The sequence below is a fragment of the Rhinolophus ferrumequinum genome, chromosome 14 (assembly GCF_004115265.2).
Source record: "Rhinolophus ferrumequinum isolate MPI-CBG mRhiFer1 chromosome 14, mRhiFer1_v1.p, whole genome shotgun sequence".
Lineage (NCBI taxonomy): Eukaryota > Metazoa > Chordata > Mammalia > Chiroptera > Rhinolophidae > Rhinolophus > Rhinolophus ferrumequinum.
Window position 1 is genome coordinate 1,588,019 of NC_046297.1, and position 13,291 is coordinate 1,601,309.

General features: G+C 39.3%; 1 protein-coding gene across 1 annotated transcript in view; it reads right to left on the reverse strand.

Annotated features, from left to right (window-relative positions):
- The window catches only part of CNBD1 (cyclic nucleotide binding domain containing 1), a 154,745-nt gene that overhangs the window by 99,789 nt on the left and 41,665 nt on the right, over positions 1-13,291 (reverse strand). The gene's annotated exons all lie outside the window — the stretch shown is intronic.

Below are 13,291 nucleotides of genomic sequence, written 5' to 3' on the forward strand. Positions count from 1 at the left end.
GTGACCTGGCTTCCTTGGGGAGGAGAGAAGGAAAGTGGCAAAGCCAGTCCCAAGGCACTGGATCCAGGGAGCCTGAGCACTGAGTACCTCTGCTTACCTGACTTCCTAGCACCACCATCCCTGGGCCTGCCCGGTCCAGAGTATCCTTCCCCTTTGTAAGGGAGGGGTGGGGGTGGGGAGCAGAGGCAGATTGTCATGGATGCCACGCTCAGAAAACTAGAAAGTCGTGGCGGAGACCAGGCAGGGCAGGTGTGTTCTGAAGTGGCGCCAGCCGTGAATTCAGTAGTTACCGCATGCCTAGGGGACACGACTGCCTAGAAGGGAACAGACTGAACAAACATACTCATCAGTACCAGAAGCGTTTAACACACAAACTAACGTAGTCCCTAGAATTCAGACAGGCTCCACTGGTCACGCGACATTCAGACTGAGAACTAAGGAAATGGAAGTGGTCTCCTATCACAGCTAGGGCTGAGAGGTCTCTCGGACATGAGATAAAAATGGGAATTAGTGGAACGAATAAGGCCAGAGTGGACCAGACCTAGAGCACTAAGGCACAGAGACGAGGAGAGAATAACACAGGATGACGTTCGAAAGGGAGTCCGGAGTCTACAGTCAATGCTGAGAATTAGGCTCTTCCTGCTGAGTGATACACTCGGACCCGTGATTTTGGTAGTCACATAACTTCATAAACTGATACAGGGAGAAAAGATGGAGGAGGGAGAGCAGAGTTCTGTAGACTGACGAGACAGGAAGTCAGTGCCATCCTCCAACAAGAAGCAGCCCTCCAAACACAAGTGTGACGGCCGTGGGTAGAGAGGGGTGGATGTATTAAACACGTTGTTTAAATGAGCTGATCTCCACATGGTCTGTATTGCATTAAACATTAATAAAAGCTTTGAAAGTGATGATGTTCTTTACTGCATTTTATAAAGGAATGGCTTGAGAGCTTTGCACAAAACTCACAGAAATTTCATCTTAAATCCTCCTAGACAGGCCCCCTCTCTGTGACGGCTGATTTTATGTGTGACTCGGCTGGACCACAGAGCCCAGTGGTTTGGTCAAGCACCCGTCCAGCTGTGGCTGTGATACATGTTGTAGATGTGATTAACATCTAAGTCGGCAGACTCTGAATAAAACAGACTACCCTTCACAGTGTGCTCAGGCTTCATCCACAGTGCGCTTGGCGCCTTAAGAGAAGGACTGCAGTCCCCAATGTAGGCGGCCATTCTGCCTCGAGACCACCTGAGACTCCAGCTGCAACATAAGTCTCCCTGCAGGTCTCTGGTTCTCCCTCCAGACGGTGGCCTCGGCAGTCCCCACAATCACATAGCCAGTTTCTTAAATTAAATCTCTAAATACATAGAGAATGGATAGAGATAGATAGATAGATAGATAGATAGATAGATAGATAGAGATAGATGATAGATAATATAGAGATAGACAGATAGAGATAGATGGTAGATAGATAATAGAGATAGATGATAGAGAGATAATATAGATAGATGATAGATAATACAGGTTGAGATAGATAACAGAGATAGATAGATGGATAGGTAGATAATATAGATGATAGATAATATAGATAGAGATAGGTGGCTGGATAGATAGATAGATAAACAGAAATAAATAGATGGATAGGTAGATAGATAATGTACATAGGGAAAGATAGATGGTAGATAATAGAGATAGATGATAGATAATATAGATATAGATAGATGATGGATGGATAGATAGATAGATAGATAGATAGATAGATAGATAGATAGATAGATAGATAGAGACAGACGATGGATGATGGACGGACGACGTGAAGGACGATGACTAACACTTTTTCAAGTCCCCACTCGTGGCAGTCCGCTCCTCCTCTCAACATGCTGCTGTCTCGCAGCCACAGGGCTTTTCCGTTCGCCCCTGCTGCCAACTCCCTAACCAGGGCCCAAAGCCATGCGATTGGCTGACTCCCTCTCAGCCAGCAGCCATCAGGTTACTGCCATTTGCTGCTCACAGGCAGCCAGAAAATGAACAGCTCCGCCCGCCCCCACAACAACCACACGAGGTCCCCACAAATGGGAAGTCCCACTCAAAGCATTTCCTACAAGAAGTGGCCCTTTTACCAGATTCTATACAGCAAAGGAGTTGCCAAGAGTTCACACAGAAAATAAGGATACGTTGATCCTAGAAGTAGGAGGAGAAGGGTTCGTGTTGATTCATACATTAATGATCCGAGTCTCTGTCACAGACATTTAAGTGGTGAAAACAAAAGACTCAACGAGAAACTCAAAGGGGCAGACACGAAGGGGGGAATAGAGACTCCCAACTACATTAATGATATAATCATAGTTGTCAATGATTCCTCAATAAAGTTGAAAAAATTAAAATTAAAATAATTAACTTTGAAGATCAGCAAATTAAGAATCCTGTTGTAGATGTTTTATACCAATTGAATCTAACTACCAGTGTGTTATTGTAAAAAAAAATCCATTATTTGTGAATCAGTAGACCATTGGAAACTGATGCATTCTGATGAATTAATATATTTCCAATCACTTCCTCATCTTCAGCAGATATTGGTGAACATTGCATTGTCATCCGTCAACCAACTTAGAAGGTTATTAACTTCCACACAAGGCAGTTATTCAAAATAAATTAACATTCTCCAGAGAACATATTAGAGAACGACAAAAAGGAAATAATCTTATTTGAAGCTATCTTTATGAAACATGCACTGCCTTGCACATTCTCAAATCATTGCTTGCTTATCTCTTGTGTATTATTTATCCCCCTCACTCACAAACTGCATGCTAACTAAACGGCAATTAAATAAACTAGAAACATTACATTCTTTGAAAGGGTGTGCAGAGGAATCAAGTGATTAAAAATGAAAACGTTATAAAGGTGTATTCACTTTACATTTGCATTTATAGAAAATCAATAGCATAGGAGAATGAGACAAATAAAATGAAAATAAAAAGAAATATGTCCAACATGAATTTCCTATTCCTATCTGTAAATTAAGACTGTGTATCTGAATACCTAATCTGAGGAACTAATGAGCTGTATTATCAAATATCTACGAGCTATTAAAGACATTCTGTATGAACAAGTGAAATTTTCAATACTACCAAAATCTAATACTATAAAAAATTTTAAATTGAAGGAAAGAAAAAAAATTATTGGAGAAAAAGCAAGAATAAATTATAATTCCAAACCCATGCTCTCACCTGCCCCTTACCCTCAAATCTTTGCAATATGATCTCACCATCTCCTACTGAGCCTTCTGAAGCCTGAGCCAACAACTTTCTTCTCTTTGCATCCTCCCTAAACCTCCTTTGGTGAAGTCATGTCTTCTATGTACTTAAGATCCTGTGTGTTACGCATACAGCCCATATCACATGTGACTGTATACGTTTATTTACGTTCACGCCCTATTTCTTCTATAAGATTATCAATTTTATTAAGACAGAGATTCTCTTTTGCTTATACTTGTCCACCAAAATATCAAGAATATAAGTGCTTTATTATTTTTTTAGTTATATTAAACATTTCAATTTTCCTTCAAGGAGACTTGGCATATTGACTCATTTCTTTAAAAAAATACTTTTACCTTTAATATCAAGAGACGTGGGGTTGATGAGGCTTTGGAAACAAAAAGCTAGTAAACCCAAGGTTAAAATTTACTCCTGCCTCGTATTTCTAATCATAATACTATTACTATGATTAACATATGAAATATCTCCTTCAAGTGTAATTTTAGTGTCTTGATTAAACAGTATTACAAGTTAAATTATTTAGCATGCTATTTTAAAAACAAGCTTTACTTAAGAGAGTCATAACTATGAATGTCAGGGTACAGGAAACGTGGTAAAATTACCAATAATTTATGGATTTATAAAATGTTCTTTTCATATTATCCCGAAAGACAGCTATGTCACGTGTATACACAAACCACCCTATGTCCTCAGTCAGGCACAATACAACTAACACCACTTAGCATTGCCATAAAAAGAGCATTTTGTGGGCATTTCATGCCAAGAGGGTCCAATTGACTTACAACAGTCTATCATTAGTAGTGCATTAACCTCTAACATCGCTTAATATTCATAAGTGTTAGGCGGCAGTGTCAAAGGCGAAAACATTTGAAAAATGTCTTTGAACCAGAGGGGAATAAAACTAATATGACTTTCAATCTGAAAGTTACATTCCTAAGCAGGCACACATATAATCTGGCCTTTGGAAAAGAAGGATAGAACTTTTGCAACTAATTTATCACTTCAAAAAGGCTGATAGTTAGTGACAAATGACTATGTGCACATAATGTGATCACAATGTTTTTCTTTTTCAGCATAAACACTGGCTGATGGAAAGAGCTGCAGACTCAAAGCCATAGAAGCTGAGTTCTCTCCCTGGCTTCCGCACCTCCGGCCCACAGGGTCTCTGTGAAGTCATTCAGCATCTCCGTCTCAGTTACCTCATCTGTAAAATGGGAAAGGTGAGCTCAGTGCCCTCTCAAGTACGTCCAGGCGCTCAAATCCTAAGATTCTCAGGAATATATTCCAGTTGAATCTCCAAGACTTTGCTGTGCCCATATCCTGCAGCAGCACGCTTACTGCATGTTGCCATATATTGCCATATTTTGCTCGATTGTGAATGTAGACAGTGTGTTTTCTCTGTGTGTTCCAGATCTCCAAAGTTTCCACTTTGGAACCTAGCACCTACTGGGCACTCAGAAACTGCAGAATGGGTACAGGTGTTTCCATGGCATCCATGTTTCTGCTTCACAGGTATTCTTGATACTCATCCGCATTCCATTTTATTCTAAGGAAATTGAATCTGCTGCCACTTCCAGGAAACAATCCTGATTGAGGCCCATCCAGAAGCATATGGCATCCCCGTGGGGACAGTCATTGGTTCAGAAGGTAGGCGTGTGACCAAAACTACTTTCATCAGAGTGGACCTTGAGTTTCTGCTTTGAAGGCCAAGCCCTCTTCCTTTGTTTGACAGTATTTTGCCCAAGCGTAAGGTCTGGAGTGGCTCAGTTTGACAAAGGATGACGCTGACATCCGAAGGAAGGCCGAGGGGAGGGACTGCAGAGGCATGCCACCAAGCCCTGTCCAGCTTCACGAACCTCTGGCTCAGCCTGTGCTCAGAGCTCTTACTGCCTTCAGAGGGCTGGTTGCATGAGAAAGTGAATTGAACTTGCAGTTGAAGGCAGCTTAAGGTGGGTTTTCTTTTATGTGCAACTGGAGTGTTTGAGTGCAGGCAGTGGATGAACTTGTAAAGGACCTGATTTAGCCATACCGCAGGGGAGTCTCAAACACTAAACACTGACCATAAAAATGTATCGCTTTAATACTTGGTTTTGTTTTATGGTTTGACACTGAATCTATAATTTCTTTTTTCAGTAAATATAATCCCATAACTTAAAGAGTCCTTCACTTTTTCATAAGACCATCATTTTGAAAACAGTGTTTTGGCCTCTAAAAGTAGGCTTATAATATTTGTCTTGCCCAAGGGACTGTATTTCAATACAGTACCGTCTGAAAACATGAATAAACATTGCCTCAGAAATATCTCCATACACTTGTTACAAAATATTCTATTCCCTGCCCGTATACCTTCCTTCTGTACTTTTTAAAATCCTATTTGCACTCCGCTTAGCAAGTATTAGATTGGTACAAAAGTAATTGTGGTTTTTGCAATTATGTTTAACCTTTTAAACCACAATTACTTTTGCTCCAACCTACCATTTCCCCCAAAATAAGACCTAACTGGAAAATAAGCCCTAGTATGATTTTTCAGGATGACACCTCCTGAACATAAGCCCTAATGGGTCTTTTGGAGCAAAAATTAATATAATACCCGGTCTTAGTTTCAGGGAAACACAGTAATACAAAGCTGAAAAGAATGACTCGCCCATACTCTAACACCCAGAAAAGCCAAATAATCTACAAAAGTACCTGTGGGGACAGAGCCCCAAAAAGCAGTTTCCAGGCTCTCGGCCTCACATAGAAAGGTGCTGGCTCAGGTAGTAAATGGCCATCGACTGTGATCAAATGGCCATCAGCTGTGGCTAGTTGGCCGTCAGCTGTAACCAGTGAGCCATTGGGCACTAATATAACTGCCGTGGCTACGCTAGCAGAACAAAGGGGGGAGCTAGCAAGAAGACGGTGGCTGAGTCTGAAAGCGGCACAGTGAGGGTTGAGAATTGTGTTGTTCCTGGTTCCTGTGTTTCCAACCCAGCCGCCAGTGAGAATATAGTGGTATGACTCCCCTACCTATGGCTCCGTGGGTGTTCCTGTTTGGCCTCATCATGTCCTGCGTTCTTATGTGGGGAGCGGGAGCGGAGACCCCCCCGGACACCCTGCATGACAGTACCATTTTTAAAAAAATAATACATCAGAGAGCTGAGGTCACAGGGCAAAAGCTCACCTGAGATCGGAGGAAAGTCAGATGCCTCCAAGGAGAGAGGTTAGTGAGGCAGAGCAAGCGAGGAAGAGGCGCATACGTGGCTATAAGAAGAATCCAGCTAAAAGCCACTTACATGTTTCTGAAAGGACTGAGGGAGAACTGTCGTGAGAGTATAAAACCCTTGGACACATGGAGAGTTTGCGTCCATTCTCAGCCCCTTCCTGACCTCCCAGGACCTCAGGGGAGAGTCTAGTGGTGGCACAAAATGAAGACAGCGTCCCTCCCAGGAAGCCATGGAAAAGGAGAGGCACGGCTGCTGAAGGAGAGTGAGGCCCTGCCTGGGTCCCTGTGCCCTCTCTCTGCTGTGGAACCAAAGCGTACGGCGTCTGAGGGGAAGCAGCAGACCCACCATCCCACTGCAGTTGCGGACTGCGGTAAAGAGACAATAAAACCTGCCATCGTCTCTGGGCTTGAGCAGGAAAAGGCTCTGGGTCCAGACAAGCAGACATACCCTCCCCTTGGGTGGTGTCAGAATCACCAAGAAAGTCCCACGCCTGAGAGCCAGGGACCAGCCTGCCTGAGACCAAGGCTGAATCAGGACCACTGCGGACTCTGTGCACCCCCATCAAAACCAGTCTGGTCTCCCCATTGGCTCCTGCGTCTATTAAGTTATTCCCATGGCATCTGTTCCTTGTGACTTGGCTTGGAATGGGTATTTTACATACAAATACAGTGCTCTGAGAAATGGAACCAGTTACATTTACACACTGTTGTCAACAGTAACATGACAATTCCAGCAATCTCTTTCCCCAAAAAGTCGAATTGCATATACATTCAATTGGTGTTTCAGGAAATTTCTGAAAGTACTCATCTAAAAACAGTAGACAGCTGAACTAGTCTCATGGACTCTCCAAGATTCATTTAGAAACACTTGCTTCTCTGGGTCTATAGGCCATAAAATATTATCCCCTGAACCTTGCCTAATCCTAATCAAGACCAAACTGAAAAAAAAAAAAAATCCATAAATATCTTGTCTTTTTCCTACTCCTTCTGAGGTACTACTTATCTGCCTTTCTGCAGGAGCAATAAACTCCCATTTGTTTCCTCAACAGGTTATTTTAGTGATGTTTTCAAGGAGCAAACATTTTACAGCTTTTTGACATCAACAAAGCTGAGAAGCTTTAGAATACTCAATTCTTCATTCAAATCACATACAATGAGTCAGTCTCAAAGAAGTCAATTCATAAAATCTCTATTTTTTACCAAGAATGTTCGTTCCTAAGTTTCTCAAATAAAATTTTCAGTTCCTCTGTGCTAACAGAAGACATTCAGGAAGACTTCACTGTATATAACCAGGTGAGTAGTTAACTAATGGAATTAACATTTCCATAACACTAGCTAATACTTTATTACAATCAGGCACCTTATAATTTAAGTTATAAAAAGTATAGCCCACCCCTGACACCAGTCAGACGTCCTAGTAAGAGAATGACCGTCTCTCGGGGCACATTGAATCAGCCCTATGAACACACGCAGATGCAGGCTGTAATCCATCACCATCACGGATCACCGCTGTGTGTACTCTAGAAACCAGGGCGATGCTCAAAGATTTAAGCCAAGCTGGCTGTTCCCTGCCCTGTCACTCAAGCTCGTCTGTAGCTCCCACACACTTCATGCTGGATGTTACAGCTTTTCAGAAGTGCCAAGCCTCTGCCTCCCTCTCTCTGGTCCCATCTGCACGTCTTTCAGAAATGTCTCGAAGTTGGTGCATGTGTAATGTATCCTGATTTATACCACCGGCATGTGTATTTTTCTTTAGCATGTCAGTGGAACTTTGAAAGACAGAAGCTAAACTCACGGGCTAAAGAAGTCTGTCTCTACTTTGGGCTACTATTTTGGGCTATTAAAGCCCTAAATAATAAGATAAACAGAAAAATATTCCCCAAATGCCCGTGTATGTACAGTTCAAATACAAATGGCATATGGGCATACTATATATTATTACCTATCTAAATAGTTGCAAAAGTGCAAATAAAAGCAACTTTTTTCTCATTGAATATTTTTAAATGAATGACTAACTTCATATATGCTTACTATGTGCCAGAGAATATTCTAAATCATAATATTTTACAAATATCAACTAGTTTAAATCCTCATAAAATCCCCAAGAGATAGATACTACTGTTATTCCCACATATAGATGAGCAAACTAAGCCATAAGTTATGTGCTTTCCCAAAAGGATACAGTGAGTAATTGGAAGAGCCAGGAGCCATGCTCCTAACCACTGAATGACACTGCCACACAATGCCCAAGCTTCCACAGATACTTCTAGAAAATGAATAGGAGGAAACATTTCAGAGTTCATTTTATGTGGCCAGTATAACCTTAAAAACAAAACCTGGCAAGGACACTACAAAGAAAGGAAAATTAGAGATGAAATCCACTCAGGAAAATGAGTCCAAAAAATCTTAAATGAAATATTAGCATACTAAACCAAGTAATAATCAGAAAGATAACACATAAGACCAAGTTGGGTTTATAACAAGAATCAGTGATGCTTTAATTATCAAAAACTTACCAGTGTAATTCATTATTAACAGAATGAAGGAGGAAAAAACCCATATGATCATCTCAATAAATGTAGAAAAAAAGAATTTAATCAAATTCAACACGTTAAAAAAAAATCCGGAAACCAGGAATACAAGGTCACATCTTTATTTTAATAAGGGAAATACATTTAAAAACAAACATCTATCACAGATCAAACTGAAAGCTTTCCCTCTGATAAGTGACACAGTGAAGGATGACACTTGTCTGTTCCTAATGGCAGTGGACTGTAGGTCCAATGTAATAAGGAAAAGAAATAAAATTTACATGAATAGGAAATACAAAAAAATGCTGTCATTGTTTGCAAATAGTATGATTACACTTGTAAAAAATCCAAAATAATCTAAAGAAAATTTAATAGAAATAGTGTGCTAGCATTGCTGAATACATGGTCAATATAAAATTGTACTTCCAGATCTCAAACAAACAAAAAAATGTAAAGATACTATACACAGTAGCATCAAAAATATCAAATTGATATAAATCAAAGGAATTTATCAAATTCAATATAGAAAAAATAAATCATTGAGAGAAACTAGAAAATGTCTAATTAATAGAGAAACAAATTATTAAGATTTTCATAAATGGGAAGACTAAATACTATAAAGGTGCAAATTCACCCCCGATTACTCTCTAAGTGGGATGAAATCCCAAACATTTACAGGTGAATCATAGGTCTAAATGTGAAAAACAAAGCATAAACTTTAGAAGGAAATGCAGAATGTCTTCCTAGACCTCTGGTAGAAAAATATTTCTTAAACAAGTCACAAAAATTTCTAACCAGAAAGGAAAAGATCAAGACATTAGACTCCATTAAAATTAAAAATTGTGTTCATTAAATAACATTAAGAGACTGAAAAGCCAGCTACACAGTGGGAGAAGACATTTGCAACACATAAAACCAACGAAGAGTTTATCTCCTCAATTAGAAAAATGCAATCTAATTTTACAAATGGGGAAAATATTTGAACAGAGATTTCATTAAAGATGCTATTTGATTGTCAGTAAACAAATGAAAAGGTGTTCAAACTTGTTAATAATCAGAGAAGGCCATACTAAAAGCCCAATCAGATATCTCCACACCCACCAATATGGTTAAAACTAAAGATCGACTAATATCAAGTTTTGGGAGTATGTGGTACACACTCCACCACGACGACCACCACCTCCAGAAACCCACACCCAACAGTTAGATCTGAAATAGTTGTTCCAACTTTGGGAAACCAATCGGTAGTATCCACCAAAGTTAAAATCTCACCTACACTAGAATCTAAGTGTCACTCTTAGGCATATACACAAAAGAAGTACACGCTCGTGTGAGCTAAAAGACATCTGTGTTATTCATAATAGGCCTAGACTGGAAACAAGCCCAGCAAGCGTAGAATGGATAAATATATCATGGTATATTCAGACAAAAGAATTTCATGCGGTAACGGAAATGAATAGCCTAATTACAGCTACATACAGCAACATGGATAAAGCTCATGAACAATGTTGAATGAAAGAAGTCACACACCAAAGAATGCACACTTCATGATGCCATTTATAAGAGGTGTTCCAAAACATACAAAGCTAAGCTATGATATTAGAAATCCAGAAACTGGTTATTTTGGGAGGACAGAGAGTATAATGACTCGGAAAGGCAAGAACAGGTCTTCAGGGCGCTGGTATGCTCCATTATTTGATGTAGGTGCTGATTACCTTGCTGTTTCATTCTTGTGATAAATTTTGAGCTCTGCATTAATGCTCTTTCCATTTATGTAATTTACTTTGTTTTTAATTAAAAGACATTCTTGGGAGAAATTCCATGAACAAAATAAATGGCCAAAATTAGTATCTATATAATGCCTGATTAACACACAAATAAAAAAGGTCCTGTGCTTAGCTTTTTAAGAGACAGAGATGAGAGAGGAGAGAAGGAGGGAGGGAGAGAGGGAGGGAAGGGCGGAGGAAGAGAGAGAGAGAGAGGGTGAGGGAGAGAGATGCTTGGTTTCATTTATTCCAAGAAATGCAAACTTTAAAGTTAGATACTCTGAGATTTAAAAAAAAGAAAGAAAACTAAAACATTTGATAGATCCATGCTTTGAAAGATAGCAAAATTAGTGTTAATAATTTAGGTCTTACAAAGCTTTATTGGAACAAATCTTCCAAATTTGACTAGTCCTCACTTATACACACTCCGCCACGATGACCACCACCTCCAGCCACCTCTGAAGAAACCAGATAAGGGTTTCTGAGGGTCTGAGAAGACACACAATATGCATCATGCCATTCTCAGAAATCACCAATTCTTACCAATAAGACTCTCTTGCCTAACTCCCTCTTTCTATTTTTAGAATTAGTGTTTATTGTTCTTACCTGAAAATTCTTTAGCATTTTACACCAAGCATGGTAGTAGGTTTTAACGATGGTTTACATGTGTTGAACATCAAACCTAACAAAACAAGTTCTGAACAACTATATTTTCCCTCCGATAATTTTATACATGTACTTATTCATTGATATACCCCTTGGTTCCAGAAAAAAAATTGATAAGCTTATTAAAACACAAACAAGATTAACTAGACAGGCTCAGGCTAAAATCCTGGCCTAAGAACACATAAAGAGAGCACATATAAACACTGACATATTAGTAAGTTATTTCATCACCTGGAACCTCAGTTTTCTCATGTTTCTTAACAAAAAACCCACCTCAAAGTCTTGCTGTGAAGATCAAATTAGGTTAAAATTGAAAAGCAATTGATATTTCCTTCTCAGACTTTTTAACCCACTGAAAAATTTTTTAAAAGTTTTAAAAAAGGATTTTTCTTACCATTTTAAGAATATACTACTTAAAACATCATTACATTTATTCGCTGAAAACACATTTTAAGTGCCCCTGTGTGTGCAGGTCATTTGTGAGCTAACTAAGAGCTTTGTCAGAACATGATGAGAAGATGACATCCATCTCTGAGAGCTTCCGCGGCTGCATGGGTGACCCAGGAAATCACGCTTGCTTTGTGCTGTAGGTCAGAATCACTGATGCAATTAAAAAAGCAATTAAATACTGAAAGAACGGAAGATGATTACTGGTCCACACCTCAGAAGGCTTCACGTATTTTCAAAGTCTAATTTGCTAAAGCTGTAGAGGAGATTATTTGTGTATCTTTTTAGTATATAACAGTTACTCAGTATTTGGGGGTAATTATTTCCAAGGAAAACTCTGTTGATAAGTATTCTTAGGTCAAACTAGTCTCGTCTATTTTAGAGTGATTATTTAAATTCCTTATTGGAGAGGAATATTGTCTTTGGGTGAAAACACTAAGTATATTACGAGGCATGAAAAAATTACACAGAGAAATAAAACACTAGTGGAGATCACATTTTAAAGAGGCAAATTAAAAAACACAAGGTTATGAACTAAGTACTGATAAGTACTGAGTGAAAACAGATGGCTCTGCTCAATAATTTTAATTTGTGAAGAATGAAAAGTGAAAAGAATGCTGTGAAATCTCTAAAAGCAATGCCTATATCTACACTGAAGAAAGGAAACACGTGGGAACAGATTTAAATATTTATGACTAAATACAACTGGCTTTTACTTTGAAAGCTTCCTTGTCAGTCTTATTAATTTTTTTCAATTATTGAAATGTGCTCAAGAATACTACATGTCACAAAACTTAATAACAGCTTCAAAAATCAAAGGCGAAATCTCACAGTTGTGTACAAGGGATGCTTTCTAGGAGCCCCAGGGGAGTTTGAGACCTCAAAGCTGAAACCCAAAGTCCACCACGAGACTGAGTAATCCCATGATGACTGCACAATTATCAGAGTGGATCTCTGTGTTTAAAACCTAGCACATCTGCACTCTGAGAAAAGTTTGTGCTTTCTCCTTGTATTTGTTATCTATTTTTCCCCACGTTTATTCACTTGGATTAATCCAGTAAAATTATCGATGTTTGAAGACTTTGTTCACAGAAGAGCACCAGATGTAGGCATGTTTAATATTCCATCTCTAAACAAATGAGCTCAACTCTCAAGTGCGTCATCCTGTAGAAGAGATGGGGCCTCTATATGTGCCCCACACAAATGACGGTGGCACACAACCGCACTGCAGCTGAGTAAAAACGTACCCGTGCAATGTTCTTTCCCAAATCTACATGAATCACAGAATCATGACATATTAGAGCTGGAAGAAACCCTCCATATCATCTAGTCTGACTTTTATTTTACAAACAAAACCCAGAGATGCCAACTCTCCAGCTTGAAGACATGAAGAAGTGATCATGTTAC